The 20061-nt window shown below is 50.2% G+C and overlaps 1 long non-coding RNA gene across 1 annotated transcript in view; it reads left to right on the top strand.

The window, feature by feature from the left end:
* Positions 1–288: 288 nt before the first annotated feature.
* Positions 289–20061, top strand: part of LOC110365362 (uncharacterized) — a 30924-nt gene continuing 11151 nt past the window's right edge. The window contains exon 1 of the long non-coding RNA XR_010473114.1: positions 289–1123. This is a non-coding gene — a long non-coding RNA (uncharacterized LOC110365362). The remainder of the gene's footprint in view (positions 1124–20061) is intronic.

The following is a 20061-nucleotide window of genomic DNA, read 5'->3' as shown; positions in this document are numbered from 1 at the left end:
ACCCTGCAAGTGATCAGCCCCATGTGCTCTCCCATGGCCACAGCGGCAGACTGGGCTAGACAGCCCATCGGCCTGTCCCAAACAGGGGTTTCCTAGATGTCCAAGCCCAAGAATTAAAGTCTTGTGAGAAATCTCCCTCTTTCTGAGCAAAAATGAGGATTTGGAAGCTGACAGAGGGAATTATCAGGAGGTTAAATACACAAAATCATCCTGAAGTCCTTGATTTTTTTTTTATTTTTTTTTTTCTGCTTCTGAATTCTCTGCTGTGGTGATGTTCAGACTGGAGCACGTCCTGCTGGGTGATGTCTCATCTTCTCTTTATGTGACAGAGAGGTCATGGTTTGTGACCAAGGGTCCCACTGATGGCAGCAATCCAGTGAGACATAAACAAGCTGAAGCCTCTGATTACTAATGCCCCCGTGGGGAGGACATACCTAACCATGCCCCAGAGACCCATAACTGCCTGGTAGCAGCCAAGCAAATGCCAGCCTGCTGATGGGGTCTCAATCCTTTATCTGCTCACCTAGATTTGTGGAAGTATAGGATATAAAGTCAAGAAGATCTTAATATGGCTAGAACTGCTACCCTCTCAATCAAATTTCATTGCAACTTGAAGAGAGGGCAGTGAGCACACACCAAGGGAGATGGACAAAATGCTTTGTTAAGCCTCTTTCCAGCAGAAACCGGGTGGAAATGAACCTTGACTGGAGTGAGGCTCGATCTGTGAACGCTTTTGAGACTGGCAGCTGCTGGGCGGCTGCTAACACCTCGCAGCACTGCTGCTAACACCTCTCTGCCTGCTGCCAGATCCCTGTGGGCTGACAGATCCCTGCCAGCCAGGCCAGTGGTTGCAGTGACACACACACACACACATGCAGGCTGCCAGGAGTGGTGCAGGGAGGATGCTTCAGCTGCTGAGCACTTGATTAACTGCGTCAGCTGAGAGGTGCCAAGGGGAAAAAGAAACTCCCACCATGGAGCAGAGAGCCCCAGTGGCCAGATGCACTATCAACACAACCTCAGCAGAGCTACAGGGATGTTTATAAAGCAAGGCTGAAGCACCTGCAATCCACAAATAAGAGTTATGCACGCTCCTGCCTGCAGGCTGTGGGGCAGGAGAGAGGTAAGGTTGCTGCATCCTGAGGATAAGGCTGGGGACACAGAGTTGGGCTGCCTGCTGGAGGAGGAGGTTGGGATGGTGCTGCTTGGGGAGTGCATATAAGAAGGAGAGAGGAGCACAGCTCATATGTGTATGTGAGGGCCACGCTGTGTGCTCCCTGACCATTTAGGCAGCAGCAGCAGCTTGGGTGTCAGACTGGGTAAGGTCTCCAGCACACAAAATCGCCTGGTCCATCTGACCATCCCAGGCTTGGGAAAATCCCTTGGAGTAGAGAGCAGGGTTTGATGATGCAGTGCCCTGCATGAGCAGCTGGACTGTAAGAAAGGTAAGAACATTTGCTACGGGAAAGCAAAGCTGAGCAGGCAGTTCTTTGCCAGGTAGCTCCCACAGTCAGGCTCAAGCGATAAGTCACCTCCCAGGACACTGGGCTGTCAGTCCCAGCCCCATTTTCCAGAGGCGCCCGGCTCACTCAGCTCTCCCAGGCGCCAGGTCGCAGTAGCATGCCTGGAACAGTGGTGTCATGGTTTTACATAACATGTGGGTAATCTCAGCTGTTGGGTGTAGTTGAGAAACGGGTGGGCTCTCTGCTCTGTAATTTAAAAGCTGACTTTTGTTTAGCCGTGACTGCATCACCACCAGCTGGGAGCACCAAAGCCAGTGTGGTTGTTTCTAGGTCAGCAGTTTTCAGTCCTTGCTGTACAGCTCCTGGCGGACGCCTGTCCTGCTCTTCGGGGTCTGAGGCATGGGACCCTGCTTTCTGCCAGCAGTCCTCCTGACACAAGGGCATGTGTCCTCCACTGGAAAGTACTCTGGGCTCCACAAGTGGTTGAAAACCTTTGGCTTGACGAGTATGTAGTACTCACTGTGCGGCACAGACCCACCCTCAGTGCAGGACGGACCCCACATCACCCTGGGTCATGCAGCAATGTGTTTTTACTTAGAAACCTCCTCCAAGTCAAACAGCCTTCTCAAGGAGGAAGAGAAGGAGGAGGAGGAGGAGGGTGGATGAGCTGCCTGTTCCTGTACCTGCCTGCCCACCTCTTCACCTTGGGACGCTGCTTCTCCAGGCCAGCCCACCAGTGCTGGCTATTGAGTTACCCCCTCAGGCTGCCGCTGAAACACCTTGGTGTGGCTTCCCATGGAGCTGGTCCTAGAGGTTAACACACTGCTGCATCTTCATCCTCTGGCACAGTCCTATTCAGAGAGAGGTTTGAGAGAGAGCGCTGCTGCTCTAGGGGCTCCAGGCATTCATGGAGGGCCTAGGGATCGTTGTGGTCGTCAGGAAGGGCCTGTTGTCCCCATGCCTGGGTGCAGGGGAAAGTCTCCTAACTGGCTGAACTGCTGTCGGCACTGAAACTCCCTGCCTTGCTCTGTCTAGTGCTCCTCTGCTGGCATTCGACATGGAAATGATCCTGATTTATTCTGGAATAATAGGATGAAATGGTGCAAAGGAAAATTTTACACTGAGGATCAAGATAAATTGCTCAGAGCAACCTCAGCCAAGAGAAGGGAGGGGGGGAAACTCCCTTTGCTCTGGTCACTCAGAGGACAAAACATCGCACTGGAAAATAGAACGTTGGAAACAATGAGATGCTGGCCAAGGAGCATTGTCTGGATTAAAAGGGGTGGGTGCTGACCTTCTCATAGCCTCTGGGTTTTTACTAGCCGTTAATGCAGGGCTTCCCAAAATCTCACACCGCTACTTGCTCCCCCTTGCCTCCCACCGCCAGCCAGGAATGGGGAGGCAGGGAGCAATTGCCAGGGCCCCCAGCGGAGCTTGAGCCGGGTCCGGGCTCCCGGAGGGTTTCTGACAGTCTGGCACCATCTGCTGGGGTTTCCCGGGAAATTAAGCGAGTTTTGGGGAGGCGGCTGTGCCCCGGGACAGCAGTCTGAGAGCTGGGGACAGCGAGGCAGCAGTGGTTCCCTGGGGCTTGTCTCCATGCTGGCCCTGCCGGGGAGGGAGAGATGGCCCTCTTCTCCTCCTCCTCCTCCTGGTCACTACTTTTCAGGCAATGTGCTCTTGGTAGCATAGTGGCCAAGGTGACTGGTGGCCTGTCCTAGCAGACCCAGGGCCAGCTTTGGCCAACCTAGTGATCCATTGCTGATTAGACTGGCTTAGCCAAGAGGCTGGGGCCCAGCCACACGCAGCCCCTTTGCTTTGGAGAAGGATGCCTGCCTTTTCTCAGGCCTGGCAAGGTCAGCTTTCTGGCTACCAAGTTTTTCTTGTATCGTTTCCTTTCTCCTGTCCCTCGTTATGGTGGTGGTGGCTCCTGTCCCAGTACCTGGTTTGCTGCCCAAGAGCTCTTGATATGTGCTCCGAGGCTGTGCTAGCGATGGGAAAGCATCCCAGGGCTACTGGGAGCAGGATCCTGGGATAGATGGACGTGAACCAAGGCAAGCGCTTCCTCTTCCAGATGAGCCCCTGCCAGGGTGCACTGGGGCTTGCATTGCTCCCTCAGGGTGAGCTGAGAAGGAGCAGCAGCAAGGTGAGCATGTTTCGAGGCCCCTTGTTCGTGGGAGCAGCCCCCTGCCCACCACTTGCAGGCAGGAGGAACCCATCCCTGCCTGCGTGATCTGGCAGTGTGGGTCTGGGCATGGCTGTGTTTGCAGAATCCACCGTCATCTCTGCTGCCTTTACCTTGAGGTAGTTGGGCAGCAAGAGTGGCTTCGTCTTGTAGCTACACTGCACCTTTCCGATTTTGTCCACAGCTCCTGGATGAAGCTGTGCCCTGCGCTGGCCCCTTGCCTCACGTAAGCAATAGGCAAGAGATGTCCCAGATTCACACACGCTTGTCCTTATTAGGGGCTCGAGCCCAGGAGCGAGGGGGGGAAGGGAGGGAGATGAAATAAGGCAGAAGTCTGCCTCCAGCAAGATGGTCTGCACAAATGGACTGGCTTATAAATGAATTTATAAGTTGAAATTGGCCTATAACGAGAGAGTTACTGAGAAAAAAGGACTGTGCACTGCAAACCACCTAAGAATCTGAGATCTTGGTGCATTACACAAAGCCAGAGGGGAAAGGCCGGGTCCTGTGAGCAAAGGCATCACAGATTGCTCAGAGTGGTGATGGGTGAGCCAAGACCAGTTATGTTGCCTACCTCACAGTCCTTCACTGGCCCTGGGTGTCTTCCCTAAAAAGCATTTTTCTCCTCTGACAAAATTACAATAGTGTTCGGGTCTTGAAACTGCTGCTAAATACCGTCATTTAAAATGGTTTTATTTCAGGGAAGCTTTTACTAGAAATGGTTCTAGAGTTAGTTCTCCAGAGAAGTATGGTAGTTTTGAGGTTTTTCTTTCTAAAAATAAAACAATCTCCCAAGCCCACTGCAGTGGTTGGGCTTTGTGCTTACAGGCTTCTGTCGACAGCTTGTTTAATGAATGAAGATGTGAGGGAAAAAAAGCTTTTCAATGAGGAGGCTCTGTGTTTCCCAGGGCTGGAACAGTAAACAAGACATAAGCAGTGATTGAAAATACGACATCTTCTCCTCAGTACTCCCTAATGCACGCAGAATCAATTTCACCTTTTGACTTGCTTGAAACCTGAGAAGAAGTCAGTGTTCCTCCATGCATGTAACCCGTGGGTTATCTGTTTGGCAAGTGTGGAAAGATTCAGGCTTGTCTGAGTTATCTACAGCTGAGAGGTGTGGGGAAAGTTCAGCTTACACTCTTCCTTCTCCCAACAGTAATCTGACCCCCAAAGCTGTCCAGAAACCTGTTGCCTCCATGTTGTGGTTTAACCCAGAGTGTTATCTTTTTTTTCTCAAACTCAATTCAAACAATGACTGTGCTAGCTACAAAAAAAGAAATGTTTCTAACTGCATAAGAAAATTAACTCACTTTCAGTCACACCAGCAAACTCTGACGCCATCCTCCCTCAGCAGCTACCCCCAACCCTATACTGCTTTTCTGAGGTGCAGAGAATAAGCGTTTCTCCCCTTTGAGTCTGAAATGCTGTCAAGTACCATCCCCAGCTGTGAATGTGAGGTCTTCACTTTGTCATGTTCCCAGCTGTGCCTCACTCCAGTGCCCGCAGCTGGTGAGGTGAGGGATGGAGAGCGAGCAACCTCACCAGGAGGGTCTGTGGTTCCCCCATCTCTCCCCACTCCCTCGTTTCACAGTAAATCCACTCTTTGCATGAGGGAAAGCCATGCTTCTCTTGAAAAGCTCTGCAAGCCTGGCCCCTTCCTAGCCCATCTTGCCACTGGCACAGTGGGTGGCCTGCTCACCTTGCCTGCACAGAGCTGCTTCTCCTTGCAGGACTGCTGCCTCTGGGAAGCTGCTGCCATTCCCACAGTCTGACCTGGTGTTTCATTTCCCGTGCTGGGAGCATATTAGCATATTTTCTCTCCTTACTGTCACACGCAGCTATGAAATACGCTCTCAAACAATTGGCCTGGGAGCTTCCAGCGACCACTTATAGAGAGAGAAATACAGCATCTATATAAAGAAAATCAGCCTCAATATTCAGCTGGCACTGCTCAAAGCTGAAAGGCTTGCAAACCTCCTCTGCAACAGGGAAGAAAAGTCTTAGGCAATGGGAAGAAATACTGAGTGAGGCGTACAAGCCAGGAGGTACTGCTACAGCATCTGTGCAAGGAGTAGCCTGTGAAGACCCAGCGCAGCTACTACATGCAAGAGCCACAAAGTGCTCCCACTCCCCCAGCTCCCCAGTGCTCACCAGCATCATTCTCGTACCTCTACAGCTCCAGGCTCGTGGGGCAGCAGCAAACCTTCTGGGATATCTGCGGGGGGCCATTTCCCCGGGGGGTAGAGTGTACAGACAAAGACTGGCTTTCAGGAGTAATTTTTAAATGAGTTCTCCCATCAGAAATAGTTCTCCAACTCATTCAGGATAAAAGGGGAAGTGGAAGACGTTCATGTGCATTGACCCAAAAACGCACATCAAAGAGAATGCATTTGGTATCAGCCAGAAACCCAATAAAAATGTCTTTATGGACACAAACCTCCCGTGGATAGATGTGAACAACCAGATTTCTCTGGCTATTACCTCTCCTGGGAATATCTGAGATAATACTGAGGCATGATTTTTTTCTTTTTCCTAGAAGGGCAACACATCTGTGTTTTCTGCTGAGGTCAATTAGAGCTATGGGAGATCAGAAGCTGATGAAAAATGAGTGCCTTTCTATTGCCTTGCCTCCTGAACTAGCGATTCTTTGATTTCTGGGTTATAGTAATGCACTTACTTCAGAGTCACATGTAGAGCTCTTGTCTGCTCCTGCCTCTTCCCCGAGAGATCCCCTCCTGAGGGAAGACAAAAGGATGGAAGCTGGTTTGGTTGGTCACCTTTCTTCCATCCCATTTCCTACGTAGGAGCATGTCCCAGAGGATATGATCCTGTGGGTTGGTGGGGCTTGCTTGCCCCATGGGTGCTTGCCCACTGCTTCCTTCTTTCTTAACATCTGCAGATGCAACTGGAGGCCCAAGGCCTTGCAGAATGCATTGGTGAGGCAGAAGGGATGGAGTTGCCTTGCTGCCAACATGACTCCGCTCTTGGGGATACAGCTGGGCACAGCTCTGATCCATCGCCTGCTCAGGGGTGCAGCAGCACCTGGAAGAGCATGGTCTTCCTCCCCCCAAACGCCAAGGACGAAGCAACACTCAGCACTCAGCTTACACTGCACCTCTATGCTTCCTGTGCCAAGGCTGCTGTGTTTTTGTGCCTAAGGGAGAGCCAGCCAGCTGTTTGCTGTACAACAGTGCCTGGCTGACATCCCAAAGTGTTTTTCTGCTTTCTCTCCCCTCTTGACAGAGAGATGAGTGGGATTATTTGGCTGAGGTTTTTGCCAGCACCAGCCTCTCTGGTGGCAGCCTTAGAAAGAGGTCATCCCTTTGGCGGTGAACGAAAGGCATCACCTTTCCTAGCACTGATACGTACAACAGGGCAGTCCCTTGGCTGGCATCAATCTCTTTAATTCCAGCAAGATCAGACAGGCCCCTGGACTGATGTCAAATCAGGACCTGCCACCTTTCTGCTCAAGGATGCATATGGCATGTGCTGAGGGCCTGTCATGGTGGTACAGAGGGCTTGGTGCTTTACCTCTTCCAGATGGGCTGGAGGTCTCCTGCAGGCAATGGGGAACCCCTGGCAGCCAGAGGCAGGCAGAACCCAGAACTTCTGGGGCACCCAGTACAGGCAGGTCCCCTGATGCACTCCTTGCGTTCTGCCTGGTGTGAGGAAACAAGTCTCTGGGAGGTCACTCAAACCTCAATGAAAAACAGGTCCCTGACAAGCCAGAGTCAATGGTGGGTGAACTAAACACTTGTAAAGCATTTCTGAGAAGTTCCTCTGCTTGGTGGTGTGCAAGGAAAAGCTCTGGGGGATGGACAAGGGGTCTGGCTTTGGCTAGAGCCATGTATGGAAAGCTGGAGCTGTGGCTGCTTCAGTTTTGTCCTATTTTGTCTGCACGTTTAGTGACTGTGGTATCTGCAGTCACAGAAGGAGAGCAAAGCCCTTTTCCTACAGCACTGGCCAGGGTCATGCTCCTCTGTGCTGGCCCTGTTAAGCCTCCCCACACCCCTCTCCTGGGAAGAAGTGGCCCCTGCAAGTCATGAAAGAACAGATTGCCTCTGTGAGCCGCTGGTGGTGGGCAGCAGGGGTCTCGGCTGGACCCCCCACAGCTGCGTGGAATGCCAGCGGGAAACTTAACTAAGGACTCTGTCTGTGAGTTGGCTTGTGACACCTCAGTATCACAGCGCGGTGGGGCTGCCAGGGCTCCAGGGCCTGGTGCCTCCCTCCCGCTTTTGCTTGCAGTGGCTGGAGGACCACACCAGCATGTGACAAGCTGATCCAAATGACCACAGATTGGACAAGTTTCAACACGTTTTTAATGCCTCACAAATCCTCCCCTTCACCATGCTCTAGCCACAGCTGCCTGACAGGCTTCCCATCTACTGATCCACAGAGACTTTCTCATCTCGTGTTTGCCTGAGGAGTCCAAAGCATGTGACTAGCAGAAGTAGCAGACCAGTTTTTTTCCTCCCAAATGCAAATGAAAAGCAGCAACGCTTATTAGTAGCAGGCGGCCTCTCTGTGGCTTAGCTCCCCCTTGCAACCCTCCAGCTGATGCAGGAGACAAGCACTTGGTGAGGGACACTGAAGGCTGGACATCCTCTTGGTCCTGCTGCAGCCTGCTCCTCTGCAGCCTTTCCCTTGTGCCACAGCTCCACAGCTGGCACCCAGAAATGGACACAAAAATGGATAAATACGAGTTGTTTCTGTGCTTGGGGCAAGAGGCAGGGCCACTTCCATGGAGCAAGTGGCACTGTCTGTCACACCTTATTGTCTCCCCATGCTGTGCAAAGTCACTTAATCAGCCTGGTTTCCTCCTGAATGGCAGTGTTCAGACAGCAGAAATCCAGAGGAGAATTTTACCTGCTGGCAGGGTCTTTCCAAGGCTTTTTACACAAAATGTAGGGGCTATACCTGCTTCTGACTGGCCAGGGAGCCTGTTAATCTCTGGAGATGTGTCCCCTTTTGCTATGTCCTGGTGGCAGAGTGACAGTGTGGTGGGGCTGTGATGTGGGGTAAGGACAGTATCTTTGTGCTTGTTTCTGGGGTAAAAGCAGGAGAAGGGGAAAAGCCCAGCTCCTGTGAAATACTGAGTGCTCAAGGTTAGGTAGGACAGATGGGTCCCTACCTCACCTGTAGGTGCTGGGTGTGGCAGTACCCCAGGCCCTCTCGTCAAAAAGCCTGACATCTCCAGCACCTTCTAATAAATCTAAAGGGTATTTGGGCTTGTAGCATGACTGGGTGTAAAGCATGTGCCTGCTACAAAGCTGTGCCAAGAGAGGTTGAGACCGGATATTAGGAAGCATTTCTTTACCAAAAGGGTGGTCAAAAACTGGAACAGGCATCCTAAAGAGCTGGTTCATGCCCCAGTGTCTAAGAGGCATTTGAACAAAGCCCTTAATAATATGCTTTAGTTTTTGGTCAGTCCTGAAGTGGTCAGCCACTTGGACTAGGTAATCTTTTGTAGGTCCCTTCCAGCTATTCTATTCACATGCAGGTGGAGCAGTGGCTAGCTCCTGGCAGAAGACACACCTCTCTCTCCTGCAGTGGTCTGGGAGGGCTCCCTGTGTGCCTGATAGTTAAAAGAACACTCCCAAGCTGGTGGAAGGGCTTGCTTGCTGGCCATCTTTTGTGGCAACCACCCCTCTCTGTGGCACAATGCCTGAGCTGGAGCTGGCGCAGAAGCATGGCTGTGACAAGGTAAGTCATGTGGGCAATGGTCTCTTTACAGGCTGTTTGTGTCCAGGCGCTGGAGAAAGTAGAGCTGGGCAGGAGGCTTGGAGACAGGAACAGGCAACCTGGCCCCAGACTAGCAACAGACTGTCCCTGAGGCAGCTCCCAATGCAGGGACTGCCTTGTCTGCCAAACCACAGCAGGGAGCGTGCCCCCAGGAATTGGGGCCACGTGGTGGGAAAGGGATATTTGCCAACTGGAAATTACACTGTGGTGGAGCTCGAGAACTAAAGGTTTGAGGAAGGGATGGATGAAGTCAAAGGACAGCAGGGCTGCTGGCACTGCTTTTGGTTCACTGATGCTGGGACTCATCCTCTCTTGGTTTTGTTGACAGGCACTGTGGTTGCCAAATGCTTGATGAGGATGCCTGGAAAGGCGCCCTGCCCACTCCAGCAGGTATGGAGTGGGGAGGAAAGATGCTCAAGGGAGAAAAAGCAAGCTTTAGCTGGTCAAGTGGGTCTACCCTAAAAAAAGGGTAGGTACTCTCTGAATACCACAGAATGGGTATATTGATAGGGCGAGGACAGGAAAAGGAGTTTTCTGACATTTGTCTCTTACCATATTATAAATGTTTTTCAATGCCCTGCTGCTCAGGCAAATCGTGGGATGCCCTAAGCAGGACAGTCAGAGTACAGGGTAATTTCCTCCTTGTGCTAGATGGGTTGCTTCTCAGCCCCAGCTACTTCTCATCCGTCCTGTGTTGCTGTTGCTTTCTCGCCGCTTTTCTTTTGGAGGAGACCAGAGCTAAGAGTAGGGCTTATCACAGCTGCCTTTGGGAATGGTAGATTTGTAGGGAGAAGATTCCATATGCTGTAAAAGGTAATCACATCTAAATATCACAAGAAGAAGCTTTAGTTCTTCCCAGCTATTGCCAGGGTGAGTTCTAGGGGAACTGTGAGCCTGGGGTGAGAAAGGGTGTGGAGAGGAAGAGATGGCTTCTGGAGGGAGGAATGGCCTCCTGTCCAATATTTGCATGGCTCTTATGCTTGTGTAGAAGAGCAGCCCTCAGGCTATGCAGCCCCAAATCTTGAACTTATTATTAAACCCTTATGTACACAGCACTTCACAAAATAAGAGATGCCCACACTGTGTTGTCAGGGATGAGATTTGGAGGCTCCTGTAGTGCTGGTCCCAGGGGAGGTGTGTCTCTGTGCTTCCCTTTGCCCTTGTCCTCTGCTGAGCCCCAGCAAAAAAACCCTCCAGCAGTGGGGGAAGGCTTTCTTGCAACAATGCTTATCCATGGGGACAAGGATTAAGCTACAGTGTTCTGCGATTCATTTACCACACTCCACCAAACAGCCTTTGGTTGGTAATAATTTTCACTCACTGCAGTTTTGTGTTTGGAGAATTAATTGCTTTAATAAGGAGTTTAATTTGAAGTGCAAAAGTAGGATAAACAGCAGAAATGTTGGATAAGTGCTGAAGACTCTTTCCATAAAAAGAGATGCTGCCCCACTACCCCCCAGTAGGAGAGGGTGTTGGGGCAGGGGGGTTGCATCTCCGTGTCCTGCAGCTGGGTTTCACACATGCTGCTGCTTCTGCCAATAAAATCCACCCAGCCAAGTGCGAATGGTGTGGCACAGGGTCCCTGTGCAGAGGGGAGCTCTGATGAGATATTCTATTGGGAAACAATATGCTTTTGCATGTGGCAAAACAGCATTTTCAGGGACCACCAGCTCCCAGGGGCTTTCCTGACACGTCTCCACATGCAGTCCCAAATTTTGTAATGTCTTGGGACGTTAGGACACCAGAGCAAAAGCAAGGGCTGCAGCCCTCCCCCCTGCCAGAGCACAGCACAAGAAGCCGTGTGGGAGCGATGCACCTTTGCCACCCTCGCCTCCAGGCTGATTTCACAGCCTGGTCATTCCCACAGTGAAGATGAACATTTCTGACTCCAGCTGAGTTAAAGAGCTTCAAGAACAAATGAACTCCAAGGCAGAAATTGGCTATTTTCCCTCCATTCCCTGAAGCAGCTATCAGCAAGGGGAAAAAAAAAACCCTCAGTTTTCAGGGCAACTGAATCTGTTTGCAAATGCATGTCAAGTTCGACAAATAGTTTGGGCTTAAATAATGGAGGGTGGCTTTTTTTCAATCTAAATGTTTTATTCCCACAGTTTCTAAACAAAACATTACACTTTTTCATTTTGAAATAATGTTCTGTTGTGAAATATGATTTTTTTAAAAAGCATAAAGCAAAACAGAAGCCCTGAAAATGCAGTAAATGGCAGTGAATTTTTGTGTCAAAAGCAAGGATTTAGCCAACCCACGGTGTTTATTTTTCCCATGGTAGGTGTCAGCAAGCAAACTGGAAAATCTGCATTTCTGGACAACCTGAAATTATATTTTTTTTTCCCCGCCTCTAACAGAGAGCTCAGAAATCAATTTTCACAGGTCCATTTTCTGAGCAATCTCACTGCTGCTGTCAAAATGATCTGTCTACTCTTATTTGTACCCAAAACGGACAGATAAAGATTCCTAAAGTAGAGGTGTAGAGGTACAATACCTCTTCCTGCATTAGTCAAGCCTATTGGCATCACTCTGGTACAAATAAGATGGACCTTTTTCTACCCCTTTTCCCCAAGGCAGCTCACATTGCAGGTGGCGGTAGTTGCAGGATCAGTGCCATTGTCTTGCTCTGCTGTAGTTCCTGAACTTCCCAGGGCCCTTATTAATTAATTAAGCCTTGCAACAGTGCCATGAGGTACATGTAGCATACACAGTGATTGCTTTCCCCATTGTCAAGATCCTCATCTGTCAATGCTCAGTCTTTTCTCCATTCTTTTTCTCTCTTAGACTCACTCTGTGCTTGGGCTCTTCCAGCCCTCTCTGCCTGGCTCCTTTCTGCCTCCATGGGCAAATCTATGGCATATCTATCCCATACAGTCAGACAAATCATAGTGGTGCAAATCGTTTGGCCCCCTAAGCATTTCTTTATTAACTTGGTTTGCTGGCGCTATGGGGTTGTTCTACCAGTAGGCAGAGGGAGCTGATGACCCAAGTTACCTTAATTTGTTGTACCTCTTGTAAGCCTGGGGTAGCTCCTGTGGAGAACTGCCCAAAATCTCTGGTGAAGCCCAGCCACCAGTGAGCTGCTGTGCAGCTCTTGATCCAGCGGCTGGCACAGCCCAGCCCGAGCAATAGCTGGGCTTTGCTTGGACAGCCTGGGGTTTTAATTGCAGCATGCAGGCTGTTCCAGCGGGGTAAGTGTCAGCCGGTACCGCAGTACAACAGCTCTTCTTTACAGGAGAAACAGCTTAGGAAACCCTTCCCTGATATCAGAATGAACAAAGGTCCTCCTCCTTTCTCCACACTTCCCTCAGAGGCTCACTAGCCAGCTACGAGGGTCTAATCCTTCTCCATCGAGCATTCACCTCGTAGTCCCTCTGCCTGGTACTGGTGTGTGGCCAACACTCTGCATGCTGATACTAGTTCAAATGTCCTATTCCACACGCAAAACAGAGGAAAACGCAGGACCGTGTTCTCTTTGTTGCTATCAGCAAGCTGTAGCCATCGGCTCTCAAAAAAAGGTCCCCACATATTCCCACCTGCTGGCTGGTTTAATATGTGTTTCTCTGTGGTCCTCACCGCTGGTCCCGGCAAGCATCCCTGCCCATCTCTTGCGGTGGAGAGCCGGTGGTTCCTCCAGGCAGAGGAGCTGAAAGCGTGGAAATGCAAATGCAGCTGCCAAGAGAGGGCGATGAGGCACCGTCGGAGGCGAGGCTGGCTGGGGACCAGCCGGAGGAGCTCCATGGGCAGCCCTGGCCGGGCGGCCCTGCCAGCCCCGGGGCTGCTTGCGCTCCCAGCTGCTCCAGCGCATGGGGCTGAGAGTTCTGCCTTGTAATTTCTGCTCTGCAGACACAGAGAAAGAGTCGGTGCTTTTGCATAGGGCTCAGCAGTGAGAGGGTTGCACAGCCCGATCTGCTGCAACATCCCACCCATGTGGGCTATGAGAAAATCCATGTTGCCCTACCCGTGCCCAAAATGTGCTCTTTCTCAGTGCACCCCAAACATAGATAGGTGCTCCCTGCATGTGTGTGTGGAGCAGGCTGCTCGTGGAGGGGAAGGACAGGTGGTTATACTCTCATACACCCTGCCCACTGCTGGCTTTCTAACCCTTGTGAGGAGATTGCAGGAGTGGGTCCAGGGACATCAGACCCAGTATGTATGTTGATGGTGATAGGACAAGGTTCTCCTTGCCTTCCTTTCCTCCAGCCTCAGAGGCAGGGGCTATCCACATCCTAAACTATCCTCTGGCTGTGAGCCGTGGGTCATGGATCTGCTGGAGAGGGTCCAGAGGAGGGTCACCAAGATGATCAGAAGGATGGAACAGCGAGTTGGGGTTGTTCAACCTGGAGAAGAAACAGCTCTGGGGATACCTCATTGTGGCCTTTCAGTCCAACGGGCCTGTAAGAAAGATGGGGACAGACTTCTTAGCAGAGCCTTTTATCATAGGACCAAGGGGTAATGGTTTTAAAATACAGGAGAGGAGATTCAGGCTAGGCATGATGAAGAAATTTTTTACAATGAGGGTGGTAAAACACTGGAACAGGAACAGAGAGGTGGTAGATACTCCATCCCTGGAAACATTCAAGGCCGGGCTGGACAGGGCTCTGAGCAACCTGATCTAGTTGCAGATGTCCCTGCTCATTGCAGAGGGATTGGACTAGATGACCTTTGAAGGTCCCTTCCAACCCAAACTATTCTATGATTTTGTGCCCAAGCCAGCTCCCTTTCTGTGGAGGTGAGCTTCACACCAGCTCCATCTGCACCTTCAATGGGAGGGCAAGGGCTGTCACCAGCCAATGCACCCATCCAGCTCCTAGGCTTGCATCAGCCATGGTGGTGTTGCTACCTAATAGAGCAAAACCCGCCACCTGTGCTTTAAGCAGCTCTCTGCACCACTGAAACGAACAGCAACATTTATAGTAATGTATATGTTGTTTAAGGTGAAGCCAGGGTCAGTGTATTACTCAGAGGAGAATCTCAGCCAGAGCATGAAAAGTATTTTGTGTTGATTTCTGAAATCTATAACTGTCTCTTCCTTAAGAGGGATGCTGTATTTGAAAGTCAACATTCAAAAGTAGCAAGTGGGACTTTGCATTGGAGGGGAAAAAAAAAAGTCCAGGGCTTGAAATACCAGCTTGTTTTGCATCTCTCGGAAAGCTGCTAAGGTCTGGGGCTCTGCGCTCCTCCTTGGTAAGGGGCAACATTAATACTGACCTAGATACTCGTGAAGAATGGTAGAGCAGCCAAATCTCTGGACTCTGTCAGTAGACCACAATAGGCAAACTTACAACAGTATTATATTGAATGCCAGAGCAAGAAATTTATGTTGGAAAAACTGTTCTGATCTTATTCTTTGGATATAAGCACTTACTGGCTTGTAAATGGGTTTTGACCAGGGGCATCTGACCACAGTGATGTGATGTCCTCTGTGTTTGAGTGACAGCATTTGGATGTATGTTTGCCTGGTAAAATTTAGAGCTTTGATTTTTTTTTTTATTTTTTTTTTTCCTGGGATTCACATTTTGGAGCCTACGGGTGCCTGTGGGACAGAGGGAGAGAGATGTGAGCTGCATCAATGCAATGAGGAGGGAGTCAAAAACCAAGACATCTGTATTTGTTGCAAGTGAAATGGATGGAGGCTGTGGAAAGCAATCACTGCTAGGAGCAAGAGAGTGATGGTATCCAATCAGGAGACAAGGAGAGAGTACATTTTGGAGCAATAACTGGTGTTAGATTCCCGTTAACCACAATAATAACTATATCTTGGGGTGATTGCTGAGTTCATTTAGACCCAGATACAATTATTGCATCGTGTGCAACAAGCACCCTCAATTTGCTGTGCGATATTGAGCTGCAGTCAGCTCCCTTACGGGCTCTGGTTTCCAGAGGCTGGGCTGCTAACAAAGTGCCCTCTCACTCTCACATACCATCACTCACCGCATGTTCACACTCATCTATATTCTCTGATAAAATCATGGTCTTTGCAGCTAAATGCCAGGCAGTATTTCTTTCAGCAAATTCTCTGTCTTCCTGGCAGCAGCCTGGGCATCCCTCGCTGTAGACTCGGTGGCTTGGAAAAAAGCAGCCTGTTTGCCCAGTCCCCAGCTCCCCAGCTTGGAACTGGGGCAGCTGGGCCTTGTTGCAGTTGTGTTTTTTATGGAGAGTCACAGAAAGCATGATGCAGGACCCTCATCAGCCATTGGAAATGCTCTCATTAACTTCAGCTGCCTTGGTGTTGCCTCTGTCAGACACAACAGAAGCCCTTGGGAGTAATAAGGCTGACACACCCCAAGCTTAAATTTGGATGAGTTTTTTAATACCCAGCTGAAGAGATTACAGGAATGACCTACTTGTTTATATGTGGTGGGTCTGTGAAATGTACAGAAGGCTTTGCTCATTAGAAGAGGTCTGCAGGGTGGAGTAGTCACATCAGCACCAGAGCTGCAGCCAAGCGTGCACATTGGATGTTGCCTCCAAGGAGCTGGGCTCTTGTGTGTGTTTGGAAATTCCCCATGCTTGCAGACAAAACACCTTGTGCTGTGAGGCAGGGGTGGCTAATCCTGGCCTGTAAGGCCATTAGAAGTTTGCAAGCTGTGTAGGCTCACCTGCAAAGCCAATGCCACCTTGTCTGGTGGGCATTGTGTGGTGGGACACACAGGCAGGGCGATGAACTCCTCCCTGTTGCATGTTTCCTCAGGAGGGAGGAAAATGTAACTTGGTACAAAGGCAGCTTCCTTGAGAGAAATGTTTGTGCCATCTTCTGCTGTCTGAAAGTATAAAGGCCTTAGGAGTATTGCTTTTGCCGAGGGACTTACCCTGATCTGCATTTTGAGGGTTTCCTAAAATAGCATCCGATGAAGGAGTAGAAAGTGTGTTATAACTTGATGAATATAATAACTCGGGTTTTCTGTACGGTGATCAGCCTCTCCCATGGTGTGCCAGGCTGGAAAGTGCAGGGAAAGGGCATTTGTGGCTCAGGCAATGGGAACAGGTTGCCCAGCTCATCCTCTGAGAGCTTTGGATACCCAGAGTCTCTTCGAGTGGAGTCAGAGGAGCAGTTTCCCTCCACATTCACCATTTGCTGGCGTGCTCCAGCGCACACTGTATGTGGCTATTGCAGTGGCTCTCAAACCTCTCATGGTCTTACGACTTTAAGGAGGAAGGAGACATGCAGCTGGGACCTGTCTGGAGAGATAAGCGTTTGGCTTGGTCAGTCTCTCAGCAGGGATGGAAAGTCAGTGTGAACGCTTGATTCTGTTAGTCACACAAAGCATGCAACCATCTGCATGACTATATTGATGGACTTAGTCCTGGTGTGGCCTAAAATATGACCGCTGCATTGTTCATATTTGGGGCAGCCTGACCCCAAATTTCTCTGTGCCTGCTGCCTGCCAGAGAGGGACCCTGGGCTGTTGTGTTGCTCTGATCTCTCTGTGTGGGGTGATGGGACAGGCCTGGCAGAGTGTAGGTGGCACCTACCAGGGTTCCTCCATCCTCACCACTCCTCCTGTGTCCCAGCCGAGTGAACAGGCAGGCGGTGTAGGCAAGCGACAACCCAGGTCCCATGGGTCACAGCAGTGCAGGTGCAGCCGCTGAGTCCTTGGGCCAGTGACAAGGAGAAAAAGTGTGTTGTTATAAATCTACAACCTGGTCTTAATAGCTTTGGGCTACAGGCACGCAGATTAAATTTTAGCCCTGTATTTCACAGGAGTCACGTGGTGGCATGTTCAAGGTGCTATAACTGAGCAGCACTCCGATGGTGTGTTGGATGTCTGGCAGGTGGACTAACCAGGGCAATGAAATATAGCATTACGTAGGCTGAAGAACGAGATAATTTCTTTGTGGTAAGATCAGGGCAGTAAAACAGCATCTCAGGAAACTGATGGAAGCTTCCCCACTATGGGGTTATTTAAAAAAAAAAATGGACAAATGCTAGATGGTGTATATTAGCCTAGTGGTGTTAAAATCATAGCAATTTTATCAGAAGAAAAAGGATGACGGAGGGACATGCAGTTCCATTTTCAGCAATTTTACTCTGAATGCTTCTTACTTTCCTTTGGAGAGTTAAGAGGAAGTTTGGTTTGTTATTTTTTTTTTGTTTAGTAAGGGAAGGTTTCTTTAGCTGTTAATCCTATACAAAAAGAAATATTTTCATTCCGAAGTTTTAGCTTGTGCGCTTTCTCATGGAAGCAAGAGGGACTGCAGGAAGGTCATCTACAACTCATAAGGGTAACCTCCAACAATATATAGGTATGGACACACTCTGTGCAGGTGGTACAGAAGGATGCTTCTCTGTGGTTGTCAGATGCAGAGAAGGGCACAGATCAGATACCCGTCAGATGGTGCATAGCTCAAAAGTGGGTACCACCTTGCTGGATGCTGCTCTGCAGCAGCTTCCTTTTGTCCTGCCTGGTTTCCTCCGTATGTTGCCCTTCTGGAAAGCCCCTTCATAGTGACAGGGCTGTTTTCTACAGCTGTGCACAGTGGACAAGGGAAGCAACATTGCAGTGATCAGGATTTCCCAGTCTTCTTCCCCTGAGAAGCCATCCCTGGTCACACCAACCTTACCTTTCCTACTTTCCCCTGTTTCTCAGATAGTTGCAGCATGGCTTTTCCCAGACTGTGTGCCATGTCACCAGCTGGTATCAGCTCAGCCAGGGGGAGAGGCCAGCAGCAAGCGTTTGGCCAGCGAGCAAAGGCAGCACTAACCCTAGCACTGGAAATGAAGGGTCTTTCTCTTCAACAACAGCCTCCTTCAGTACACAGCCTGTTCCCGACTCTCCTCCCCTGTGTGATGGCAGCAAGCCCCTATATTTCTGGACACTTTGCCACAACAGCCAGCTTTACCGAGTCCAGCAGCGATGCTGTGCCCTCTGCAGGCTGTAGGGACCAGCCCCTGGCCCTACCTGCCTGCTTGCATCTCGTGTCAGTGGTGGTGCACCAGACCTCTGGGGTAGCAGCTGACCAGGACCAGGCAGGAAAGGGACATCCCTGCAAAGCCTGCCACAGCACACACAGTGAGTGCAATCTTAGCCATCTCTCTTTGGGAAACACCTTCTTCCTTCCTGTGAATCTAGAGGTAGCATCCCTGTTGCTGGCAGTGCCCAGCAGAGTGGAGGAAGGCACCCTCACCCCAAGAATCCTGTCTGGGTGTTGTGTTGGGGGGACCTCAGTCCTTAGTATAAAATGATGAGCTGGTAATAAATATTCAGTTTATTTAGAATTGCAAATACCAGGGGAAGGAAACGAATAAACAAAAGAGGCCGTAATCAGCATCCCGGCTAAAAATCAGGAATGCCGAACTTCAGTGATGGATATAGGAGGAACAGAAGGCAGCAAGTGGCCAGCCAGGCCTGTGCACTAGCAATTAAACCAAATTCAAGTCTGAGAAAGCAGAAACTCAAAAGGAAGCTGCTTAAGTTAGGCTCTTCTTAATGAGAGACAAATACACTAGAAAATATTGCCTGCTAACAGTATTCATAAGCTGTTCCCAAGATGTTTTGATTAAACCGCTGTTGTCTTTCTAGTGTACTAATGGTTTTTAATCTCTCTTGATGCCTTGGGGCGAAGAGGTCTACTGATTCACAGCAGCTTGGTGAGCTGAAGCTTGTCCCTGGTGAATGCATCTCTCATGCCAGAATCACGGCTTTTAATTTTTAAAAATGTGAGTTTTTAGCAAAGGAAAAACCCTTAGCATGTGAGCGGGGTGTAACTGCTGTGCTGCCGCCTGCTTGAATATGAAGGGAGCTCCCCTGGGAGAGAGACATGTACTTCTCCCCCTTCTCCTTGGGGTACACTGAATTACAATGCTGTCACTATTTCACTGCTGGACAAAAGTGTAATTGCACTTTCATGCCTGGCTGGGTGCTGTGTCTCCTGCGGCTCCCGTGTGGATCTGCCAGCAGTGGGCACGGACCTGCAGGGGTTACACAAAGCAGCTGGCAAAGGAAGGTCAAGCCTCATCTTGGGGGGGCTTCACAACTCCCTGACAGCCATAGGGAGTGATACTGGTGTGATGGGTGATGCTGGGGGACCACCGTTGCCTCCTCTCTTGTGCGAGGCCTCTCCTAAGTGGAAGGGGTCCACTGCGCTTCCCAAAGCATTGATGACACGGGCACAGCATGGGGAAGTGTGGGAATTTGGTTGCAGCCATGCCACAGCCGGAATCGCTGTGGGAGTGAACTGCAGGTGTTCAGCACAGGGGCTTTGTACCAATCCCTCCCCTTTACGCTTCCCTTCTTGCTAGCAGCTATGGGATGGACACAAGCCTTGACAGGGCTTCTCATGTCTTGGAAGCTTGGCTTCAACATCCCTGTGAGCTGGGTTGTGCCACCCAGCTGGTTCATGGGCAGTGTTCTGATTATTGCAGTTTTTAGTTAGGACATGGGACATGAGAGGTCATATTTCTGGTGTTTGGTGGCCCTCACGTCACACAAGACTCCTGGGAGATGAGGGCACCGAGTTGGGTTTGATTCCTGAGGAATCACTCTCCTCAAGCTGGGAAAGAAATTCCTTTCATGCCCTAAAGCCATGCTCTGGGCTTATACCAAATCTAAAGCATACCTACCCGTCTCCCAATGGGCAGTGCCTTTTCGGTGCTCAGCCTCCTACAGGGATGTCCATACCTCCCTCTCCTTTGCAGCCCCCTTCGTCCCCCGTTTTACATTCAGC

Source organism: Columba livia, chromosome 1, assembly GCF_036013475.1.
Source record: "Columba livia isolate bColLiv1 breed racing homer chromosome 1, bColLiv1.pat.W.v2, whole genome shotgun sequence".
Classification (NCBI taxonomy): Eukaryota; Metazoa; Chordata; class Aves; order Columbiformes; family Columbidae; genus Columba; species Columba livia.
The sequence above is the reverse complement of the archived record's forward strand: the minus strand, read 5'-3'. Positions and strand labels throughout refer to the sequence as shown.